Source organism: Eurosta solidaginis, unplaced genomic scaffold (genome assembly GCF_040869045.1).
Source record: "Eurosta solidaginis isolate ZX-2024a unplaced genomic scaffold, ASM4086904v1 ctg00001121.1, whole genome shotgun sequence".
Taxonomy (NCBI): domain Eukaryota; kingdom Metazoa; phylum Arthropoda; class Insecta; order Diptera; family Tephritidae; genus Eurosta; species Eurosta solidaginis.
In genome coordinates this window covers 7,764-33,117 of record NW_027137228.1, presented here as the reverse complement: position 1 = coordinate 33,117, position 25,354 = coordinate 7,764, and the positions used below count along the sequence as shown (strand labels likewise).

General features: G+C 36.9%; 1 pseudogene; it reads left to right on the top strand.

The window, feature by feature from the left end:
* Nucleotides 1-22,254, top strand: part of LOC137236283 (uncharacterized) — a 51,726-nt pseudogene extending 29,472 nt beyond the window's left edge.
* The last annotated feature ends 3,100 nt before the right edge of the window (nucleotides 22,255-25,354 follow it).

Below are 25,354 nucleotides of genomic sequence, written 5' to 3'. Positions count from 1 at the left end.
AGCCATATGGAAAATTGTATGACCGCTATTTTAATCACCGAAAAGGGAAAAAGTCATTCAGTTTGTGTGCAAGTACTGAAGAAGCGAATAATTTACCGGTAGCCGAAAATTCTGAGACAGACGTAATTTTATGTCAAACAAGTAAGGAAGGCTAAGTTCGGGTGTAACTGAACATTACATACTCAGCTGAGAGCTTTGGAGACAAAATAAGGGAAAATCACAATTTAGCAAAATGAACCTAGGGTAACCCTGGAATGTGTTTGTATGACATAGGTATCAAATGAAAGGTGTTAATGAGTATTTTAAAAGGGAATGCGCTTAGCTCTATAGGTGGACGACTTTTCGAGATATCGCTATAAAGGTAGACCAGGGGTGACTCTAGAATTTGTTTGTACGATATGGGTATCAAATGAAAGGTGTTAATGAGTATTTTAAAAGGGACTGATCCTTAGTGCCATAGGTGGACGACGCTTCGAGATATCGCCATAAAGGTGGACCAGGGGTGACCCTAGAATTTGTTTATACGATATGGGTATCAAATGAAAGGGGTTAATGAGTATTTTAAAAGGGAGTGGGCCTTAGTTCTATAGGTAGACGCCTTTTCGATATATCGCCATAAAGGTTAACCAGGGGTGACTCTAGAATATGTTTGTACGATAAGGGTATCAAATTAAAGGTATTAATGAGGGTTTTAAAAGGGAGTGATGGTAGTTGTATAGATGGTCGCCTTTTCGATATATCGCCATAAAGGTGGACCAGGGGTGACTCTAGAATGCGTTTGTACAATATGGGTATCAAACGAAAGGTGTTAATGAGTATTTTAAAAGAGAGTGGGCTTAATTCTCTAGGTGAACGCCTTTTTGAGATATCGCCATAAAGGTGGACCAGGGGTGACTCTAGAATGCTTTTGTACAATATGGGTATCAAACGAAAGGTGTTAATTAGTATTTTAAAAGGGAGTGGGCTTAATTCTGTAGGTGGACGCCTTTTTGAGATATCGCCATAAAGGTGGACCAGGGCTGACTCTAGAATGCGTTTGTACAATATGGGTATCAAACGAAAGGTGTTAATGAGTATTTTAAAAGGGAGTGGGTTTAGATCTATAGGTGGACGCCTTTTCGAGATATCGCCATAAAGGTGGACCAGGGGTGACTCTAGAATGTGTTTGTACGATATCGGTATCAAATTAGAGGTATTAATGAGGGTTTTAAAAGGGAGTGGTGGTAGTTGTATAGGTGGTCGCCTTTTCGAGATATCGCCATAAAGGTGGACCAGGGGTGACTCTAGAATGCGTTTGTACGATATGGGTATCAAACGAAAAGTAATAATGAGTATTTTAAAAGGGAGTGGGCCTTAGTTCTATAGGTGGAAGCCGTTGCGAAATATCGCCATAAAGGCGGACCAGGGGTGACTCTAGAATGTGTTTGTACGATATGGGTATCAAATTAAAGGTATTAATGAGGGTTTTAAAAGGAAGTGGTGGTAGTTGTATAGGTGGTCGCCTTTTCGAGATATCGCCATAAAGGTAGACCAGGGGTGACTCTAGAATGCGTTTGTACAATATGGGAATCAAACCAAAGGTGTTAATGAGTATTTTAAAAAGGAGTGGGCTTAATTCTATAGGTGGACGCCTTTTCGAAATATCGCCATAAAGGTGGACCAGGGGTGACTCTAAAATGCGTTTGTACAATATGGGTATCAAACGAAAGTTGTTAATGAGTATTTTAAAAGGGAGTGGGCTTAATTCTATAGGTGGACGCCTTTTCGAGATATCTCCATAAAGGTGGACCAGGGGTGACTCTATAATGTGTTTGTACGATATGGGTATCAAATTAAAGGTATTAATGAGGGTTTTAAAAGGAAGTGGTGGTAGTTGTATAGGTGGTCGCCTTTTCGAGATATCGCCATAAAGGTGGACCAAGGGTGACTCTAGAATGCGTTTGTACAATATGGGTATCAAACGAAAGTTGTTAATGAGTATTTTAAAAGGGAGTGGGCTTAATTCTATAGGTGGACGCCTTTTCGATATATCGCCATAAAGGTGGACCAGGGCTGACTCTAGAATGCGTTTGTACAATATGGGTATCAAACGAAAGGTGTTAATGAGTATTTTAAAAGGGAGTGGGCTTAATTCTATAGGTGGACGCCTTTTTGAGATATCGCCATAAAGGTGGACCAGGGCTGACTCTAGAATGCGTTTGTACAATATGGGTATCAAACGAAAGGTGTTAATGAGTATTTTAAAAGGGAGGGGGTAATTCTATAGGTAGACGCCTTTGTTTTTTGTTTGTACGAGATGGGTATCAAATTAAAGGTATTAATGAGGGTTTTAAAAGGAAGTGGTGGTAGTTGTATAGGTGGTCGCCTTTTCGAGATATCGCCATAAAGGTGGACCAGGGGTGACTCTAGAATGCGTTTGTACAATATGGGAATCAAACCAAAGGTGTTAATAAGTATTTTAAAAAGGAGTGGGCTTAATTCTATAGGTGGACGCCTTTTCGAAATATCGCCATAAAGGTGGACCAGGGGTGACTCTAAAATGCGTTTGTACAATATGGGTATCAAACGAAAGGTATTAATGAGTATTTTAAAAGGGAGTGGGCTTAATTCTATAGGTGGACGCCTTTTCGAGATATCTCCATAAAGGTGGACCAGGGGTGACTCTAGAATGCGTTTGTACAATATGGGTATCGAACGAAAGGTGTTAATGAGTATTTTAAAAGGGAGGGGGTAATTCTATAGGTGGACGCCTTTTCGAAATATCGCCATAAAGGTGGACCAGGGGTGACTCTAGAATGTGTTTGTACGATATGGGTATCAAATTAAAGGTATTAATGAGGGTTTTAAAAGGAAGTGGTGGTAGTTGTATAGGTGGTCGCCTTTTCGAGATATCGCCATAAAGGTGGACCAAGGGTGACTCTAGAATGCGTTTGTACAATATGGGTATCAAACGAAAGTTGTTAATGAGTATTTTAAAAGGGAGTGTGCTTAATTCTATAGGTGGCCGCCTTTTCGATATATCGCCATAAAGGTGGACCAGGGGTGTTTATAGAATGTGTTTATACGATATGGGTATCAAATTAAAGGTATTAATGAGGGTTTTAAAAGGAAATCGTGGTAGTTGTATAGGTGGTCGACTTTTCGAGATATCGCCATAAAGGTGGACCAGGGGTGACCCTAGAATTTGTTTGTACAATATGGGTATCAAACGAAAGGTGTTAATGAGTATTTTAAAAGGGAGTGGGCTTAGTTCTATAGCTGGATGCCTTTTCGAGATATCGCCATAAAGGTGGACCAGGGGTGACTCCAGAATGTGTTTGTACGATATGGGTATCAAATTAAAATTATTAATGAGGGTTTTAAAAGGGAGTGGTGGTAGTTGTATAGGTGGTCGCCTTTTCGAGATATCGCCATAAAGGTGGACCAGGGGTCACCCTAGAAGTTGTTTGTACAACATGGGTATCAAACGAAAGGTGTCAATGAGCATTTTAAAGGGGCGTGGGGCTTAGTTCTATGGGTGGACACCTTTTCGAGATGTCGCCATAAAGGTGGACCAGGGGTGACTCTAGAATGCGTTTGAACAATATGGGTATCAAACGAAAGGTGTTAATGAGTATTTTAAAAAGGAGTGGGCTTAATTCTATAGGTGGACACCTTTTCGAGATATCGCCATAAAGGTGGACCAGGGGTGACTCTAGAATGTGTTTGTACAATATGGGTATCAAATTAAAGGTGCTAATGAGTCTTTTTAAAAGGGAGTGGGCCTTAGTTCTATAGGTGGTCGCCTTTTCGAGATATCGCTATATAGGTGGACCAGGGGTGACTCTAGAATATTTTTGTACGATATGGGTATCAAATGAAAGGTGTTAATGAGTATTTTAAAAGGGCGTGGGGCTTCTATAGGTGAACGCCTTTTAGAGATATCGCCATAAAGGTGGACCAGGGGTTACTCTAGAATGTGTTTGTACGATATGCGTATCAAATCAAAGGTATTAATGACGGTTTTAAAAGGGAGTGGTGGTGGTTGTATATGTGAAGACGTTTTCCAGATATCGACCAAAATGTGGACCAGGGTGACCCAGAACATCATCTGTTGGATACCGCTAATTTATTTATATATTTAATACCACGAATAGTATTCCTGCCAAGATTTCAAGGGTTTTTTATTTCGCCCTGCAGAACTTTGTCATTTTCTTCTGCTTAATATGGTAGGTGTCACGCCCATTTTACAAAGTTTTTTCTAAAGTTATATTTTTCGTATTTGGTATAGATTTATGGCATTTTTTTCATTTTTCGTAATTTTCGATATCCAAAAAGTGGGCGTGGTCATAGTCGGATTTCGGCCATTTTTTATACCAATACAAAGTGAGTTCAGATAAGTACGTGAACTGAGTTTAGTAAAGATATATCGATTTTTGCTCAAGTTATCGTTTTAACGGCCGAGCGGAAGGACAGACGGTCGACTGTGTATAAAAACTGGGCGTGGCTTCAACCGAGTTCTCCCTTTTTCACAGAAATAAGTTATCATCCTAGAATCTAAGCCCCTACCAAATTTCACAAGTATAAATTTTTGTTCCACTTATGGCATTAAAAGTATCCTAGACAAATTAAATGAAAAAGGGCGGGGCCACGCCCGTTTTGAAATTTTCTTTTATTTTTGTATTTTGTTGCACGAAGTGGAGTTGAATGTTTACATAATTTACTTATATACTGTTAAGATAATACATTTTTAGTTAAAATTTGACTTAAAAACAATTTTTTCTTAAAGTGGGAGTGGTCGTTCTCCGGCTTTGCTAATTTTTATTAAGCATACATATAGTAATAGGAGTAACGTTCTTGCCAAATTTCATCATGATATCTTCAACGACTGCCAAATTACATCTTGCAAAACTTTTAAATTACCTTCTTTTAAAAGTGGGCGGTGCCCCGCGCATTGTCCAAAATTTGACTAATTTTCCATTCTGCGTGATAAGTTCAACTCACCTACCAAGTTTTATCGCTTTTTCCGTCTTTTGTAATGAATTATCGCACTTTTTCGGTTTTTCGAAATTTTCGATATCGAAAAAGTGGGCGTGGTTATAGTCCGATATCGTTCATTTTAAATAGCGATCTGAGATGAGTTTTCAGGAACCTACATAACAAATTTCATCAAGATACCTCAAAATTTACCCAAGTTATCGTGTTAACGGGCAAAAATCGTTAATTTAAGCTGTTGGGTATGACTGGTAATTCAACAAATAAATCCGTTGATTACTAACTGAAATCGCAGTTGATTTTCCAATTACCACTGTTAGATACACAAATCTCTCCATAAAATTACCAATTGCCACTGTTAAATTAATCGTACATGTGGTATTTCCCTTTATCTGGTAACAAGTAACAGAATATGCAGCTGATTTAAAAATGAATCATGTTGAACCAACCGCCATGATTTTTTGTGAAAAAACAAAGCTGATACCGTTGCCTTTTACATACAAGTTTGAGACTGTTGATTTAAATATGTATGTGCATGTTTGTGTTTGCTGAGGAGACGCGCAGTAAGTGAATTGTAAAAAATTTATCAAGTAATATTGACGTATCCGATAGTGATTTTAATATAATTTATATGTGAAAGCGAAGAAGTGCAGGCAGACGAAAAGCTTTTAAGTTTGCTAAATTAATGGGAATTGTACAAAATTTATCTTATACTAAGAAGTAAGTAAATTTAATATTAAAGTTTGCAATATCTACAAATGAAAAATATAGGCGCATAATCATAGTCAAAATAAAATAGATTTTAAATTTAGTTGCAGCTTTTTGACATAATTTTCTATGAGCTATCAGTCGAAAAAGCTGAAACTAAATTTAAAACCTATTTTATTTTGACTATGATTATGCGCCATAGAGTTTATTGAGTGTTCGTAATACTTGTGATTTATATAAAAAAAAGGGAGATATTTGCAAAAAAAGTTGCAGTGACTGTGCCTGCGAGTAGGTACAACAAATTGATTAATTGATTAGGTACAACAACCACATGAAAACTTGCAACAGTTTTTTGCAAATATCTCTAGTGAAAAGAATTTTTTTTTTTTTTTTTTGCTTTCGGATTATTGATACCGGGGCCAAAACGTACAATTTAATACTTCTCGCGCAACTATATATGTAATTGCATGTGCAAACTAAACGGAATCTAGTGAAAGTGCATATTTAATTTGCAATTAAATTATTTATTAAACCTTTTCTAATCATGTATATACTTGTTTATAGACGCGAGCGTTGGAATTCAAGAGTTGAGGTACTTAGCTGAAATCGACTTGGACAAAATTTTTCCGTCAGTTGATGTAGTAGGCACTAAAGCGAAATTGCGTGAAAAAATCAAATTGTGAAAAAAACGGGAGGTATGATTACTTTTTTTAAATAACACCTTTTTCTTTATACTTTTTCAACTTTATTTTAACAAATGACAAGACGTGCATAACTTCTGTCATTATTTCAACTGTCGATGCACTGTGATTTTCAGTTTTTTTCTATCTTATAGTTTGGCGAAGATGAAGATATAACGTCTGCGATTAAAAAAGTTAACCAATGGATTAAGGAGAACGAGGGTGTTTCAGCTCTACACCTTTAAGTGCATCACAAACTTTGCATGGTTCGCTTGAGGTAATAATATACATATATAAGTATGCATGGATCTGTGGCATTATTATTTTATATTTTATAATGTAGGTAGACATTCAAAATATTCTGCAACATTATCCTCGAGGAAAAGACGCCCTCGATTATTATGTCGATCAACAAACTCTTACACCATACCACCAGCAAAGTATCTCAAATTGTGTTATTGACCATTATTTGGCTTCCCGAATTAAGCTTTCTTTAAACAATTTGGACAAACTTTCGAACAAGATATGCAGTTATTCTTCAGGCGAGCACACAGTATATTTGAATTAAAATATGATCAAGCTAATACATTGGAATTAGTTTGTGATTGATGTAACCTATTTAACTCTTTTGTTCAGTCGACTTATTTTGGACGCCGTGGAGAAACTAGAAAGCCATATGGAAAATTGTATGACCGCTATTTTAATCACCGAAAAGGGAAAAAGTCATTCAGTTTTTGTGCAAGTACTGAAGAAGCGAATAATTTACCGGTAGCCGAAAATTCTGAGACAGACGAAATTTTATGTCAAACAAGTAAGGAAGGCTAAGTTCGGGTGTAACCGAACATTACATACTCAGCTGAGAGCTTTGGAGACAAAATAAGGGAAAATCACAATTTAGCAAAATGAACCTAGGGTAACCCTGGAATGTGTTTGTATGACATAGGTATCAAATGAAAGGTGTTAATGAGTATTTTAAAAGGGCATGCGCTTAGCTCTATAGGTGGACGACTTTTCGAGATATCGCTATAAAGGTGACTCTAGAATTTGTTTGTACGATATGGGTATCAAATGAAAGGTGTTAATGAGTATTTTAAAAGGGACTGATCCTTAGTTCCATAGATGTACGCCGCTTCGAGATATCGCCATAAAGGTGGACCAGGGGTGACCCTAGAAGTTGTTTGTACAATATGGGTATCAAACGAAAGGTGTCAATGAGCATTTTAAAGGGGCGTGGGTCTTAGTTCTATGGGTGGACACCTTTTCGAGATGTCGCCATAAAGGTGGACCAGGGGTGACTCTAGAATGCGTATGAACAATATGGGTATCAAACGAAAGGTGTTAATGAGTATTTTAAAAAGGAGTGGGCTTAATTCTATAGGTGGACGCCTTTTCGAGATATCGCCATAAAGGTGGACCAGGGGTGACTCTAGAATGTGTTTGTACAATATGGGTATCAAATTAAAGGTGCTAATGAGTCTTTTTAAAAGGGAGTGGGCCTTAGTTCTATAGGTGGTCGCCTTTTCGAGATATCGATATAGGTGGACCAGGGGTGACTCTAGAATATTTTTGTACGATATGGGTATCAAATGAAAGGTGTTAATGAGTATTTTAAAAGGGTGTGGGGCTTCTATAGGTGAACGCCTTTTAGAGATATCGCCATAAAGGTGGACCAGGGGTTACTCTAGAATGTGTTTGTACGATATGCGTATCAAATCAAAGGTATTAATGACGGTTTTAAAAGGGAGTGGTGGTGGTTGTATATGTGAAGACGTTTTCCAGATATCGACCAAAATGTGGACCAGGGTGACCCAGAACATCATCTGTTGGATACCGCTAATTTATTTATATATTTAATACCACGAATAGTATTCCTGCCAAGATTTCAAGGGTTTTTTATTTCGCCCTGCAGAACTTTGTCATTTTCTTCTGCTTAATATGGTAGGTGTCACGCCCATTTTACAAAGTTTTTTCTAAAGTTATATTTTTCGTATTTGGTATAGATTTATGGCATTTTTTTCATTTTTCGTAATTTTCGATATCCAAAAAGTGGGCGTGGTCATAGTCGGATTTCGGCCATTTTTTATACCAATACAAAGTGAGTTCAGATAAGTACGTGAACTGAGTTTAGTAAAGATATATCTATTTTTGCTCAAGTTATCGTTTTAACGGCCGAGCGGAAGGACAGACGGTCGACTGTGTATAAAAACTGGGCGTGGCTTCAACCGAGTTCGCCCTTTTTCACAGAAATAAGTTATCATCCTAGAATCTAAGCCCCTACCAAATTTCACAAGTATAAATTTTTGTTCGAATTGTTAAATGAAAAAGGACGGGGCCACGCCCGTTTTGAAATTTTCTTTTATTTTTGTATTTTGTTGCACGAAGTGGAGTTGAATGTTTACATAATTTACTTATATACTGTTAAGATAATACATTTTTAGTTAAAATTTGACTTAAAAAAATTTTTTTCTTAAAGTGGGCGTGGGCGTTCTCCGGTTTTGCTAATTTTTATTAAGCATACATATAGTAATAGGAGTAACGTTCTTGCCAAATTTCATCATGATATCTTCAACGACTGCCAAATTACATCTTGCAAAAGTTTTAAATTACCTTCTTTTAAAAGTGGGCGGCGCCACGCCCATTGTCCAAAATTTTACTAATTTTCTATTCTGCGTCATAAGTTCAACTGATCTACCAAGTTTCGTCGCTTTATCGGTTTTTTGTAATGAATTATCGCACTTTTTCCGTTTTTCGAAATTTTCTATATCGAAAAAATGGGCGTGGTTATAGTCCGATATCGTTCATTTTAAATAGCGATCTGAGATGAGTGCTCAGGAACCTACATACCAAATTTCATCAAGATACCTCAAAATTTACTCAAGTTATCGTGTTAACGGACGGACGGACGGACGGACGGACGGACATGGCTCAATCAAATTTTTTTTCGATCCTGATGATTTTGATATATGGAAGTCTATATCTATCTCGATTCCTTTATACCTGTACAACCAACCATTATCCAATCAAAGTTAATATACTCTGTGAGCTCTGCTCAACTGAGTATAAAAATCAAGATCTAGCTGAAGCACAACGACAGCCCAGTAGAGGTAGTTCAGGATAAGTGGAAAACAACACATGGCTACAGAAAAATTGGATTGAAAATTCACTAGAGAAAGGAGAACCGATATCCGTTTTTCTATTTGAGTGGCCGATATACAAACATTGTATACTTGGACCACAACTGGTAATATTTTGATCATATGTACGTGCCTTAAAATGTAAACGTGTTATGCCAGTAGCTCGAGATTTCGCTTTGCGTAAATGTCTTTAATTTTTTATGCAGGGAAACTTGTTTTCACCCCAGTTAGCAGGTTTACATTCTAAAACAACGATATTTTCCGCTGTCTTAATATTCCAGATTAATTGTGATTTTATATCCTTCGGATAGAGGAAAAGGAAGAAACTTATTTGCAAAGTGGGATGATTTCGTCATGGACAGTTTTTTATTCCACGTTAACTCTGCATCAAATTTAGAAGAAACAATTTCTAATATAAAGGAACATTTTTCGCAAGAGAAGAATACGTTGCAGCCCATAATTATAGTTACTGGTAATACTATTACATCAATAGATAATTATTTTGTTTATATAGACGGATCATCATTTTTTCCAGCACTAGATATATGCTTTAAAAATTTTCAAGTTTTCGATTTACAATATCCCTTATATTGCAAAGGTGTTTGGCTTTTTATTCAAAAGTTTTTTTTTTGAAATTGACACAAAATACGACGAGCATCAGCCAAAAGTTAGTAGTGGGCTTATATCTCATTTGAATTCGTTATTAAATAAAAATTAAAATGTATTTTTGCTTCCTTTGCAAATGCAGCATTGAAACGGGTAAGAAGTTAATATCTCACTTTAAGGACAAACATAAATTGAAAAATTTTGGTGTGTAAAAATGTGCGTAGAAAAATTTTTTCCAGCATTTTTCAAGCAAATGGTCATTTGCAAAACATTTTAATAGACATGAAAAAGATGCCCGTGATGATAACATGAGCTTTAGTTCCGTTAAACCGAAATCGGTAAATTTTAGCAACACAGCACTATCATTAAATAATTGTCAAGAAATTCAAAAAAAATATACAAATTGTAAAATGAAAAGTAATCCAAAAGATGAAATTATCGAAAATAATCTAAATCGTAAGGATGCTTTTAGTCTTCAAAAACTGTCAGGAATATATGTAAAGTTATAGTTACTAATATCAAAGACTTACTTAAAAATGAAATGAATTTTCCCTTAACAACCAAATTAAATGAGTGTTTTAATATAAATTTATATTTTTGTAAATACATTCAAAACAAAAACTTGTTTAAAACCTTTCGGGAGCATAATATAAACAATGAAATTGTACCACGAATCCCAGTTGGAAATCCCTCTTTGGCGGAAAGTAGTTCTAAAGCTTATATAATGCCATTACGCTTCCAATTTCAAAAAATATTCGAACTACGTTCTATTTTTCGAGAAACATTGAAAAACACACAATTTTTACAAAACCAGACGCAGTATTCGAATTTTGTAAATGGATCTATTTTTAAATCAAAGGTTGACATAATTGGTAAAGAGAAGTTGATTATACAATATTTTCTTTACTCCGATGACTTTGAAACAAACAATGCAACTAAAGATTCAATATGCGCTATCTATTTTTCTTTTCCGACTATGACGCAACATTTACTATCTAGTTTAAAATTTACTTTCGTGGCAGCACTTGTCAAAAGTTGTTACGTGAAAGATTTTGGTAGTAACTCAGCTTTATATGGTCTCGTTGATGAAATTAAAATTTTAGAAGAAAGGGGCATTGAAATAAATGCCAATGGAAATATTTATCATGTTTTATTTACATTAGGACTTATTCAAAGAAATAACTTGTTCTGAAAAATTATGTCGTCATTGTAGAAGATCTAAGGCAGATATACGAAAAGATTGTATCGAAGTAAATGATTACATTAGAAATATGCACAATTATTCAGAAGACCTCGAGTTAAATAATTACAAAGTTACTGGAATAGTAGAAAACAGTATATTTAATGACCTTAACACCTTCCATATTACTAATAACTTTAGCGTTGATGTGATTCATGACATTTTTGAAGGAATTTGTCGATATGAAATATGCAAACCACTATTATACTTCATTGAAAAAAAAATATTTTTCTTTAGAGTTTTTTAATATGCGCAAACAAAATTTTATGTACGGGGAAATCGAAATAGGTAATTTCTCGTGTCCGTTAAAAATGATATGCCTTCGTAAGACAAATTTAAAAATGACAGCAAGTGAAACTCGTACATTCACACATTTCTTACCATTAATTATAGGAGATAAAATACCAAGAACTGATGAAGTATCATTTTATTAATTAAAGTCATTGATATTTGCCTGTATTCTACTTTCACTGTAAAAGATATTGGACTTTTAATAGAAACCATATCTCGTCATCACGAATTATAATTAAAATTATTCGGACCTCTTATGCCAAAACATCATTTCTTGGTTCACTATGGCTCAGCAATCAAAGCAGCTGGACCTTTGAAATATACTTGGTGTTTGAGGTTTGAGGCGAAACATAAAGACTTAAAAAAATATACTTCTGTTAGTTATTTTCGGAAGAATATTTCTTATTCGCTGGCAATGAAAACATCTTATCAATTTTCAAACTTGCTTTTGAAATATAATGATTCAACACCATATTTAGTATATACTGAAGATTGAGTACACAAAAATAATACTATTGATTCTTTTCTTATGACTAGTAATTTAACCACAGAGGGATTTCTTTTTGCTAAATCAGTGACATTTAAACGTAGTGTCTATAAAAAAAAGTTTTATCTAACGAGTTTTTCAGAAAATTTAAATTTACACAAAATTGAGGGATTACTAATCGACAAGGAAAATATGTTTTTTTATAATTTCTTCTAAAATCCACCAGTCATTTGTTGTTGGAGCTAATACTCAAGAAATCTGTTCAAATGCAATTGAATTTTTTGCTAGTCCGCCGATGCATATATACAGTATGGCTGACGGTTCAACATATCTAAGAAATAAAATGCTGTAACTTTCAGTTTTATCATTATTAGCGGGTTATTTAATGCAATAGTGCAGTCTATTAAAAACTTATTATTTATTTATGATTTATTTGAGTATTCAAAATGTACATTACCAGTCATTTGTTGTTGGAGCTAATACTCAAGAAATCTGTTTAAATGCAATTGAATTTTTTACTAGTCCGCCGATGCATATATACAGTATGGCTGACGGTTCAACATATCTAAGAAATAAAATGCTGTAACTTTCAGTTTTATCATTATTAGCGGGTTATTTAATGCAATAGTGCGAATGCTGTCTATTAAAAACTTATTATTTATTTATGATTTATTTAAGTATTCAAAATGTAAAACGAAATTTTGAAACAAGTAAGGAAGGCTAAGTTCGGGTGTAACCGAACATTACATACTCAGTTGAGAGCTGTGGATACAAAGTAAGGGAAAATCACCATGTTGTAAAAAGAACTTAGGGTAACCCTGGAATGTGTTTGTATGACATGTGTATCAAATGGAAGGTATTAAAGAGTATTTTAAGAGGAAGTGGACCATATTTCTATAGATGGACGCCATTTAGAGATATCGCCATTAAGGTGGACCAGGCCTGACTCTACAATTTGTTTGTACGATATAGGTATCAAATGAAATGTGTTAATGATAATTTTAAAAGGGAGTGGGCCTAAGTTCTATAGGTGGACGCCTTTTCGAGATATAGCCATAAAGGTGGACCAGGGTGACTCTACAATTTATTTTGTAGGATATGGGTATCAAATGAAAGGTATTAATGAGTATTTTAAAATGGCGTGGGCCTAAGTTCTATAGATGGAAGCCGTTTCGAGATATCGCCATAAAGGTGGACCAGGGGTGACTCTAGAATTTATTTTGTACGATATGGGTATCAAATGAAAGGTATTAATGAGTATTTTAAAAGGGCGTGGGCCTAAGTTCTATAGATGGACGACGTTTCGAGATATCGCCATAAAGATGGACCAGGGGTGACTCTAGAATGCGTTTTTACAATATGGGTATCAAATGAAAGGTGTTAATGTGTATTTTAAAAGGGCGTGGGCCTTAGTTCTATAGGTGGACGCCTTTCCGAGATATCGCCATAAAGGTGGACCAGGGGTGACTCTAGAATTTGTTTGTACGATATGGGTATCAAATGAAAGGTGTTAATGAGTATTTTGAAAGGGAGTGGGCCTTAGGTCTATAGGTGGACGCCTTTTCGGAATATCGTTATAAAAGTGGACCAGGGTTGACTTTAGAATGCGTTTGTACAATATGGGTATCAAACGAAAGGTGTTAATAAGTGTTTTAAAAGGGCGTGGGCCTTAGTTCTATAGGTGGACGCCTTTTCGAGATATCGCCATAAAGGTGGACCAGGGGTGACTCTAGAATTTGTTTGTACTATATGGGTATCAAATGAAAGGTGTTAATGAGTATTTTGAAAGGGAGTGGGCCTTAGTTCTATAGGTGGACGCCTTTTCGGAATATCGTTATAAAAGTGGACCAGGGGTGACTCTAGAATGCGTTTTTACAATATGGGTATCAAATGAAAGGTGTTAATGTGTATTTTAAAAGGGCGTGGGCCTTAGTTCTATAGGTGGACGCCTTTCCGAGATATCGCCATAAAGGTGGACCAGGGGTGACTCTAGAATTTGTTTGTACGATATGGGTATCAAATGAAAGGTGTTAATGAGTATTTTAAAAGGGCGTGGTCCTTAGTTCTATAGGTGGACGCCTTTTCGAAATATCGCCATAAAGGTGGACCAGGGGTGACTCTAGAATTTGTTTGTACTATATGGGTATGAAATGAAAGGTGTTAGTGAGTATTTTGAAAGGGTGTGGGCCTTAGTTCTATAGGTGGACGCCTTTTCGGAATATCGTTATAAAAGTGGACCAGGGTTGACTCTAGAATGGGTTTGTACAATATGGGTATCAAACGAAAGGTGTTAATAAGTGTTTTAAAATGGAGTGGGCCTTAGTTCTATAGGTGGACGCCTTTTCGGAATATCGTTATAAAAGTGGACCAGGGGTGACTCTAGAATGCGTTTGTATAATATGAGTATCAAATGAAAGGTGTTAGTGAGTATTTTAAAAGAGCGTGGGCCTTAGTTCTATAGGTGGACGCCTTTTCCAGATATCGCCATAAAGGTGGACCAGGGGTGACTCTAGAATTTGTTTGTACTATATGGGTATCAAATGAAAGGTGTTAATGAGTATTTTAAAATGGCGTGGGCCTTAGTTCTATAGGTGGATGCCTTTTCGAGATATCGCCATAAAAGTGGACCAGGGGTGACTCTAGAATTTGTTTCTACGATATGGGTATCAAATGAAAGGTGTTAATGGGTATTTTAAAAGTGCGGTGGCCTTAGTTCTTAAGGTGGACGCCTTTTCGAAATATCGCCATAAAGGTGGACCAGGGGCGACTCTAGAATTTGTTTGTACGATATGGGTATCAAATGAAAGGTTTTAATGAGTATTTTAAATAGGAGTGGGCCTTAGTTCTATATGTGGACGCCTTTTCGAGATATCGCCATAAACGTGGACCAGGGGTGACTCTAGAATGTGTTTGTACGATATGGGTATCAAATTAAAGGTATTAATGAGGGTTTTAAAAGGGAGTGGCCCTTAGTTGTATATGTGAAGGCGTTTTCGAGATATCGACCAAAATGTGGACCAGGGTGATCCAGAACATCATCTATCGGGTACCGCTAATTTATTTATATATGTAATACCACGAACAGTATTCCCTCCAAGATTCCAAGGGCTTTTGATTTCGCCCTGCAAAACTTTTTCATTTTCTTCTACTTAATATGGTAGGTGTCACACCCATTTTACCAAGTTTTTTTCTAAAGTTATATCTTGCGTCAATAGACCAATACAATTACCATGTTTCATCCCTATTTTCGTATTTGGTATATAATTATGGCATTTTTTTCATTTTTCGTAATTTTCGATATCGAAAAAGTGGGCGTGGTCATAGTCGGATTTCGGCCATTTTTTACACCAATACAAAGTGAGTTCAGATAAGTACGTCAACTGAGTTTAGTAAAGATATATCGATTTTTGCTCAAGTTATCGTGTTAACGGCCGAGCGGAAGGACAGACGGTCGACTGTGTATAAAAACTGGGCGTGGCTTCAACTGATTTCGCCCTTTTTCACAGAATCTAATCGTCCTAGAATCTAAACCTCTGCCAAATTTCACAAGGATTGGTAAATTTTTGTTCTACTTATGGCATTAAAAGTATCCTAGACAAATTAAATGAAAAAGGGCGGAGCCACGCCAATTTGAAATTTTCTTTTATTTTTGTATTTTGTTGCACCATATCATTACTGGAGTTGAATGTTGACTTAATTTACTTATATACTGTAAAGATATTAACTTTTCTTTTAAAATTTGAATTAAAAACAAATTTTTTTTTAAAAAGTGGGCGTGGTCGTTCTCCAATTTTGCTAATTTTTATTAAACAGGCATATAGTAATAAGTGTAACGTTCCAGCCAAATTTCATCATGATATTTTCAACGACTGCCAAATTACAGCTTGCAAAACTTCTAAATTACCTTCTTTTAAAAGTGGGCGGTGCCACGCCCATTGTCCAAAATTTTACTAGTTTTGTATTCTGCGGTATAAGTTGAACTCACCTACTAAGTTTCATCGCTTTATCCGTATTTGGTAAGGAATTATCGCACTTTTTCGATTTTTCGAAATTTTCGATATCGAAAAAGTGGGCGTGGTTATTGTCCGATATCGTTCATTTTAAATAGCGATCTGAGATGAGTGCCCAGGAACCTACATACCAAATTTCATCAAGATACCTCAAAATTTACTCAAGTTATCGTGTTAACGGACAGACGGACGGACGGACGGACATGGCTCAATCGAATTTTTTTTTGGGTACTGATGATTTTGATATATGGAAGTCTATATCTATCTCGATTCCTTTATACCTGTACAACCAACCGTTATCCAATCAAAGTTAATATACTCTGTGAGCTCTGCTCAGCTGAGTATAATAAATGAGTGAAATAAAAGTTAACAAATATATTCATCCCGTTTTTTTAATCATTTTGGAAACTAAATTGTTTATAAAAAGAACCAATTTTGACTTTCCACAAAAACACATTTTCTGTTAAATAACTGCATTTTTGTGGTTAAATGAACAGGTTACACTTTTATTTACACAAAACAATTTGGCAAAATAACCAGATAAACGGTTGAACCAACTAGTTACAAAAAAGGTAAGTGGACAGTAAATTCGGGAATTCAACAGTAAAATGGTTGAAACAATATGGTAAATCAACTGTCACGTTCGTTAACAGTTAACAGAAAACATTTTGAACCAACGACTTAATAAAAGTTGATTGAACAGAAATTTTGAAAATTCAACAGTGAAACTGTTGAACTGTGGGCAACCGATAAGCATCTGTTGTTTTAACAAATAAATCCTTTGGATGTGATTTACCTGTGAAATCTGTTGTCTCAACCCCTAATTTGGTCAATATTACAGTATTTTTTCTCTGAGTGTAAGACATTTTTTTTTAATTCAGGAGAGTCTTCAGTTGTTCCATGTGCAATTTTTAAGCCGAATTTCAAAAGCAACGAATATCCGCATTTCGTTTTAATATTATAGTGAAGTGTGAAAAATGAATATCTATATAAATAAAAGGAAAGGATAAAATGTGTGTTAGTTGGTCACCGATGTTTGAAGAGATGCATCGGTCGATTTTGTTCAAACGTGGACCCGGGTACCCCTAGAATATATTAATATAATATGGATATCAAATGAAAGCTGTTAATAAGTGCTTTAGTACAGAGTAATATATTATACCGCTTGGTGACTAGGGTCTCAAGATATAGGCCAAAACGTGGACCCGGATACCCCTAGAATGTGTGGGTAATATGGATATGAAATGAAAGCTGTTGCTGAGAGCTCTTAAGTAATTTGCATTGCGATATTCTTTTTAGTCGCATCAACCTGGCAAAACTGACAATATGCATGCGAAGCTGAAATAGAGACATGAATTAATAATACCCACATAGGGGAGGAGTGAATAAAACGATCAGGAAAAAGTGAAGAGCGATGGGGTGAGGGCAGAGTTAGACGGAAAAATCTTATTAAAATGTATGCAGATAGGCTAAATTTAGGGCACAACAACGTCTGCCCGGTCTTCTAGTCTATATATATAAAAATGAATCGTTGTGAGTGTATGTTCAGATGCTTAAAACTTGAAAACTACTATACCGACTTTTATAAAATTTGTAGGTATATTATTTTGGTATCCGATTAGGCCATAGGCTATATTTCATTCCGCTGGGTGGGTAGGGAATTGAGACCAAAACGTGGACCCGGGTACCACTAGAATGTGTTTATACAATATGGATATCAAATGAAAGCTGCTGATGAGTGCTTTACTGCAGAACAATTTTCAAACCTCTGGATCGAGATATAGCCCAAAACATGGACCTGGCTACCTCTAGAATGTGTTTATACAATATGGATATCAAATGAAACTGTTGATAAGGACATTCGTAAAGAATATTTTTTATACCGATGGGTGACTAGAAGTAACAAGAAGGTTCAAAACATGCAATCAAACAATATTTCATGTCAATACTTCGCGGGTATGGGATTAACCATGCTATTTTATATGAGAATAATTTATTTCCACGTGGTGAATCCCATGCTCGCATATTACGCACAGTGTTGAATAGCAGCAACTCTCGATTACAGATGTCGCCCGCTCATGCTGTAATATTCGCAGGTGGCATTATATGACTAGCAGGAACTTCCGACTACCGAGTGACAGATGTCGCCCGCTCATAACGCTATTTATTACCCGTCGTAGGTGGCGTCACAGCAGTGTTCTTAGCGGCATTGTGGTGAAGTTTTGACTAACAGCAACTTCCGATTACCGAATTACAGATGTCACCCGATCACAACACCAGTACTAAGTACTAAGTAGATTAGGGTTATTGGCGTTACTGGCGGCATTGAGTTGAAGTGTTGAGAATCGATATTATGTCGAAGATGAGGCTGTAGTGGTACTGTGTTAGTGCCGTCATTGCGCCACGGTATAACGAAACAGTGTATTAACTTCAGTGACATAAGCCCCCAAATTCCAACTTTCGCTAAGCTAAAATTCCATCGCCAATCTCTACAAGAAAATCAAGTGCGCAGCAAAGTATGCAGCATTTAGTACCATGTAGTCATAAGCGATAACAGCCTAACTTCTATTACTTAGGTGGTATTTGCTATCGACCACATGGTACTAAATATTGCATGCTTTTCTGCGCCCTTGATTTTGTTTTAGAGATTTTTGGCGATGGAATTTAACTAAGCGAAAATTGGAATTTGGGGGCAGGCTCGGTATCAACTCAATAACTCAACACCGCACAGAGGTACGCAGCCTTACTTTATTCTTTTAAATTTCATAATTTTTTGTACGATTGCGTTGAAACGTTGTGCGGATTTTTAATTTCTAAGTGATATTATTGATATTTGGGACACAAAAAATAAATTTAATGTTTGTGGATGTCAGCCCAGCATATCATCTTAGATCATAGAGGCCATAACAAATAAAATCTCTCATTCTTAGAATCACAAAGTTCAAATAACAAAACTAATACGAGTGGGTAAGCCTTTTTAAAAGTGGTATAAAGCGCTTTTTCAGTTCTACCATTTGCAGATTGTTACAAAGGTGCATTTAAAAATATTCTGTAGAATTGCAGACTGTAGGAAAGTTGTAGTTTGTGTTTGCGAAAAATATTAATGCGAATGTGCGAGTTCTCAATATTTGAGTGAAACAATTGTGATATTTCTTTGACAAAAAAGGTAAGTTTATTGACTTTGTTTATCGGCGAAAACTGAATCTCAATTTCATTGGAAAATATCTTCCACTGATTTGATTCATTTTGCAGTTGTTTTCTAAAATAGAATTGGAACTGTTTTATTCGTTTGCATATCATCTTAGATCATAGAGGTCATAACAAATAAAATCCTTCATTCTTAGAATCACAAAGTTCAAATAACAACACTAATACGAGTCTTTTTAAAGTGGAATAAAGCGGTTTTTTAGTTCTACCATTTGCAGATTGCACCTTTGTAGCACTTAAAAATATTCTGTAGAATTGCAGACTGTAGGAAAATTGTAGTTTGTGTTAGCGCAAAATATTAATGCGAATGTGCGAGTTCTCAATATTTAATTGAAATAATTGTGATATTTCTTCGACAAAAAAGGTGAGTTTATTGCCTTTGTTTATCGGCGAAAACTTTATTTCAATTTCATTGGAAAATATCTTCCATGGATTTGCTTCATTTTGCAGTTGTTTTCTAAAATATAATTGGAACTGTTTTATTCGTTTGCTCCATTTTTTTTTACTAACTTAGAGGTAAGTAATTGATTACTGAAAATTTAATAAGCCCATATATACAAAGTCAACACTTACAGTTGACCATTGTTAAGATGCCAAGAAGAGGTGACAGTAACTTATATCGTCGTACTCAAAAAGCAAAGCATCATCGAAACAATGCAACGCATCAAACGGAAGAGGCACGTAGTATAGAAAGACAATCAGGTAGAGTCAGAATGGCTGAATTTCGTGAGCGACAGTCACAGGAGCTTAACGAAGCTTAAGCGGAAATTACCCACCGACGTGTGCCGTACGTACAGAAGTTTGCCGTACGAAGCACGTTTGACCGAACCATCAAGCCCGTAGGAATTTATGTGTGCGTCTGTGTACATGTACATAACATATTTGTGTGTATTGTTTACAGATTAGCACTGTTGCCATTGACCATTTTGCATGCATGCTTATGGAAACATCAACTTTTTCCAATTTAATTTTTGGTGTTGTAAAAGGCTGGAATTAATATTAAATAAATATAAATAGATTACATATTTGTAATCTGCACTTTTACATAATTATTTCGAATTATTTTCACAATTTTCAAACTTTAATTAGGTGTTTTTGCATAAAACTGCAAACTGTCAAAAATTAGCGCACAAAAGTTTACTAGGCAACTCTGTCTAGTGAGAGAGCGATCAGCTGACACGTTCTTAGGGAAAAAATCAAAATTGGTTTGACTTCTACGTTCCGGGCTACGTACGTACGGGTGTTGCACGTCGGTGAGTTTTCGTTTACATTGCACACTCATGAGATAGGTCGTGTCAGCTAACTCGTTTTTGGTACGTACGTTCGTGAGTAACTGCCGCATTACAGTGAGCGACAGCGATTCAGAAGAAGAGCAGTTCGCGCTCGACAAAGAGAAGAGGCAAGATCACAACGTGTAAATGCTGGACGACAGCCTCGCCAGCAACCAGATCTTCGTTTGGATACTGTACGTGCAGCCTTTCGATATAATCCGAACAGTTAATACAGGGCATGGGTTCAATTTGGTCAGATGTCTCACGTTTGTCAGTATTGCAATGCAACTAAATTTGAGAAGGAACCACCTGGCCTGTGTTGCGCGGGCGGAAAGTTTAAATTGCCAGAGTTGCTTCCACTACCAGAGCCATTGCGCCAGTTGCTTTACGGTGAATCTCCTAATTCGAACCATTTCTTGCAACACATCAAAATGTATAACGACTGTTTTCAAGTGAAGTCGTTTGGTGGTGAAATTGTAAATGAGAAAAATTATAATCCAACATTCAAGGTAATTTCACTAACCCCAGCTATGTATGCTATTACACCAACACTATAAAATACACACACGGCCCAAACATAACAACCCAATAAACAAAACGGATTCGCCTGGAATTCGCGGCGAGCTCGCTTTCTCTGATAATTTTATCTCGGCGATACTTCGAGGCGAGTGTTCGGCGAATCAGAATTCCCAGTCGTGTCACTTATTATCCTCGAATCGCGATTTTTATCATTTTCGGATCGTCCGTGAGGCGCAGTTTTTTATCATTAGCTATTCGAGAATTTCCACTTTTTGGATCGTCCGCGAATCGCGATTTTTATCATTCTCGGATCGTTCTTGAATCGCTGTTTTTATCATTAGCGATTCTAGGTTTTTATCAATTGTCTTCAGTTGTCGCAAAATAGGGATAACTGGCGTGACGAGTTCGAGAAAATCTAATTTCGAGATATCGCCTCGAGTTCGCGGAGAGTCCGAGAAAATGCATTTGGGAAAAGCTAATTCCGCGATATCGCTTCGAGTTGGGGGCGAGTCCCAGAAATTGCATTCGATAAAATCTAATTTCGAAATATCGCCTCGAGTTCGCGGAGAGTTCGAGAAAATCTAATTTCGCTATATCGCCTCGAGTTCACGGCGAGTCCGAGAAAATGCATTCAAGAAAATTTTATTTCGCGATATCGCCTCGAATTCGCTGTGAGTCCGAGAAATGGCATTCGAGAAAATCTAATTTCGCGATATCGCCTACAAGTCGCAGCGAGTTCGATATTATCTTCGACTTTGTGTTTACTGGGAAGACACATGGAACATCACTCATGATACAATATTTTTTGTAGGGATTGCACAATCTGCCACTTTTCGTGCAATTAAAAGACAATGATTACAGAATTTGCCTTACATTTTATAGAGTCATGGCCAAGTTTTTCATCTGGCTGGATCTCTTTTGCCGCATTCATATCAAGAACACCAATATCTCCAAATATACTTTATCGGAGATTCACATGATGAAGTAAATCAGGGTGGTACGGTTTTAAGTACAAAAAAAAAGAGAAAGAGTACAGCAATTTCAACAAATGTTGCACGAACACAATGAGCTCATCAAACTTTTTAAGACTTCGTTGGAACAGATGCCATCCGATGATCATAGCATAGTGATAAAAGCGGACAAACGACCACAAGGAACTTACGAACGACAGTACAATGCGCCAACAGTAAGTGAAATATCCATTGTTGTTGGTGGTGAAAATTTGAAATCGCGTGACATAATTATCAAACGACGGACTGCAAAGGCATTACAGCGAATAAGTGAGACTCATGGATCATATGATATACTGTAATATCGGCTTAATTTCTGCCGAGGTGAAGACGGATATCACTCGCAATACAAAATGAAAGATCCGGCCAATGGTTAGTAAAGAAAATTGTAATCGCAACAGTATCGTGTCGCCAATTCATAATTTGTTAATTCTTAAGTGTCGAGACAAATAAAAAGGTTCCTTCTAAGAATTTTTATGATTACCGATTTATGATTCGAAGAGATATTGACAATCACCTTCTGCGATATCGACGCGTGTTTCAACAATATGTAGTTGATATGTTAAGATCGAGACTGAGCGACTCAATTATATTCAACACAATCAAGGCAAATTGCGATCCGAAGAATATATCCACTTGCGGGATGCTATCAATAGCGATGTAGATATTGCAGATGTTGGGCGACTCACAATTTTGCCAGCGACTTATACTGGAAGTCCGAGGCATATGCATGAGTGCGCCCAGGATGCAATGACTTACGTGCGCAATTATGGACGACCGGATTTGTTTGTTTGTTTGTTACGTTTACTTGCAATCCCAAATTGGACGAAATTACGCAGCTATTGCATCCCGGCTAATCACCAAGCAATCGTCACGACGTCACAGCACGGGTATTCAAACAAAAATTAAGATGTTTGATGGACTTTATTGTGAAACAACGTATATATGGTACTGTTAGTTGCTGGACATATTCTGTTGAGTGGCAAAAAAGAGGGTTGCTGCACGCTCACATTCTCCTTTGGATGATGGATAAAATTAAAGCAAACCAAATCGATGACATTATTTCGGCGGAGATTCCTGATCCTGAATTAGATCCAGAGCTGCACAAAGTGGTTAAAACAAATATGCTACACGGAACATGTGATAAACACAATCCTTCTTCAGTTTGTATAAGTGCGCAAAGATTTCCACTTGCTTTTATTTCGGAGACACAATCTGGAAACGATGGATATCCTCTCTATCGTCGGCGGTCACCAAATGACAATGACCGAACATTCATCACTCAATTGAAGGGAGTGAATATTGAGATTGATAATACATGGATTGTACCATATTCGCCAATATTGTGTAAGGCATTTAAAAGGCATATCAATGTTGAATATTGCAACTCAGTGAAATCGATCAAGTATATCAGGAGAGCTTAACACTTACCGGTTATTGTGATCGATTAAAGATGACTGACTGGTTTTGGTATTGTGTTTCGTTCTTATTGTTTCCCTGCGTCCGCGACAATGTCGCGTTCGCACGTCAGAGTTGCCATGTCTCGTGACAGTTCGGCCTTTCCTGCTACTAAATCGTCCGGATCGTCTTCGTCGTCGGACTCGTCGTAACTTTCTAACTCGGGTGCATTACTACACCAAGGTTTCAGTTTTTCCGAGCTGAAGACCGAACAGAACCTTTTATTCGTTATTTGCATGCCGGGTATATCTTCCCCTAAATATCGATCAAATCCAAGTTTTCGGGCGATTACGTACGGTCCCCGAAACTTGGGTTCGAGTTTCCTGGAGTCGCCTGTTGCTGCCGGTTCGTTTTCGACGACTAATAGGCTACCCTCCTCGTATTGCGTTGGTTTTCGGTGCTTCCCATCGAAACGCTGCTTCCATTTTTCGCGTTCTTGATTTATGTTATCTTCTGCTTCTCGTCGTTTTTCTGAAATGCCTTGCGAGTCAGGGCTTTCTGTTGTCCCATGAACAGCGGCGATTAAGTGATTTTGTACTACGTCGCGCAGACGAAAATCGAAAATTTGTTCATTTGGTGAGTATCCCGATGTATCGTTTTGCTGAGAGTTTATTGCCCATTGGACGTTACGCAATAAAAGGTCCCAGTCTTTCGGTTTCTCGGTTGTAGTTCGAAGATAGTTTAAAATTGTTTGATTTGCTCGTTCCACTTGGCCGTTAGCTCGCGGCGTGCGAACTGCATTTTTAATATGTTGAATAACATTTTTCTCGCAGAACTGTTGAAATTGCTTTGAGGTAAAAGCTGTACCTCGATCGCTTATTATTTTGGCAGGTAGTCCAAAATAACTCGTCATTTCGTTTAGGGCATTTATTACTGGCGTAGTTTTCGTGTTCCGTACCGGTTTTATTACTACATATTTCGAAAAACCATCACAAATTGCTAAAACGTAGCAATTTCCTCAATTAATTTTAGTAAATGGTCCTAAATGATCAATATGAAGAACTCGGAATGGCATAGGCAACACTTCGGTGAAGTGTAATTTCCCTTCCGACATCCCGTGTCGCGTCTTATTATAACAACAATTTGGGCAGGCCGATATATACTCTTTGACATATTTCCGAATTTTGGGGAACCAAAAATGTGTTTGTATTCGTTGGATCGTTTTTTCGAGAGCAAAGTGACCCATTTCGTCGTGGCATAAGTGAACTACTCGCCATCGTACGGCTTTAGGTATCACAAAACGTAAACCCTTCTCAGTCCGACGGTATAATCGATGGTCCTTCAGTTCGTCTTCTTCACGAATTTGATGCTCTTGTTCGGAAACTGTTTCCTTTCTCAATACCCCCACAAGTGATGCTAACGTTGGATCTTGTAATCGCATGGTTAGCAACCAATCGTCGGACGTGGTGTTTATTTTCATTACAAACCCTGCTCTTTCAACTTCGTTTTGTGGTTGATCTGGTGCACGGCTCAAAGCGTTGACATGAGCCGTACGAGTTCCTTCACGATGAACCATCTCAAAATCGTACTCTAATAATCTCATCCACCATCGTGCAATTCTCGATTTTAGCTCTTTATCTGCCTTAATTTTTGCTATAGCGGAACAATCTGTTACGAGTTTAAATCTTTTCCCCAAAATGTATATTCGAAACCGTTCGAGGGCCTCTACGACGGCTAGCACCTCGAGTTCATAGGCATGATATTTGCTTTCGGTTGGATTGCAATGTCTGCTAAAATAGAATACCGGTTTTCACGTCTT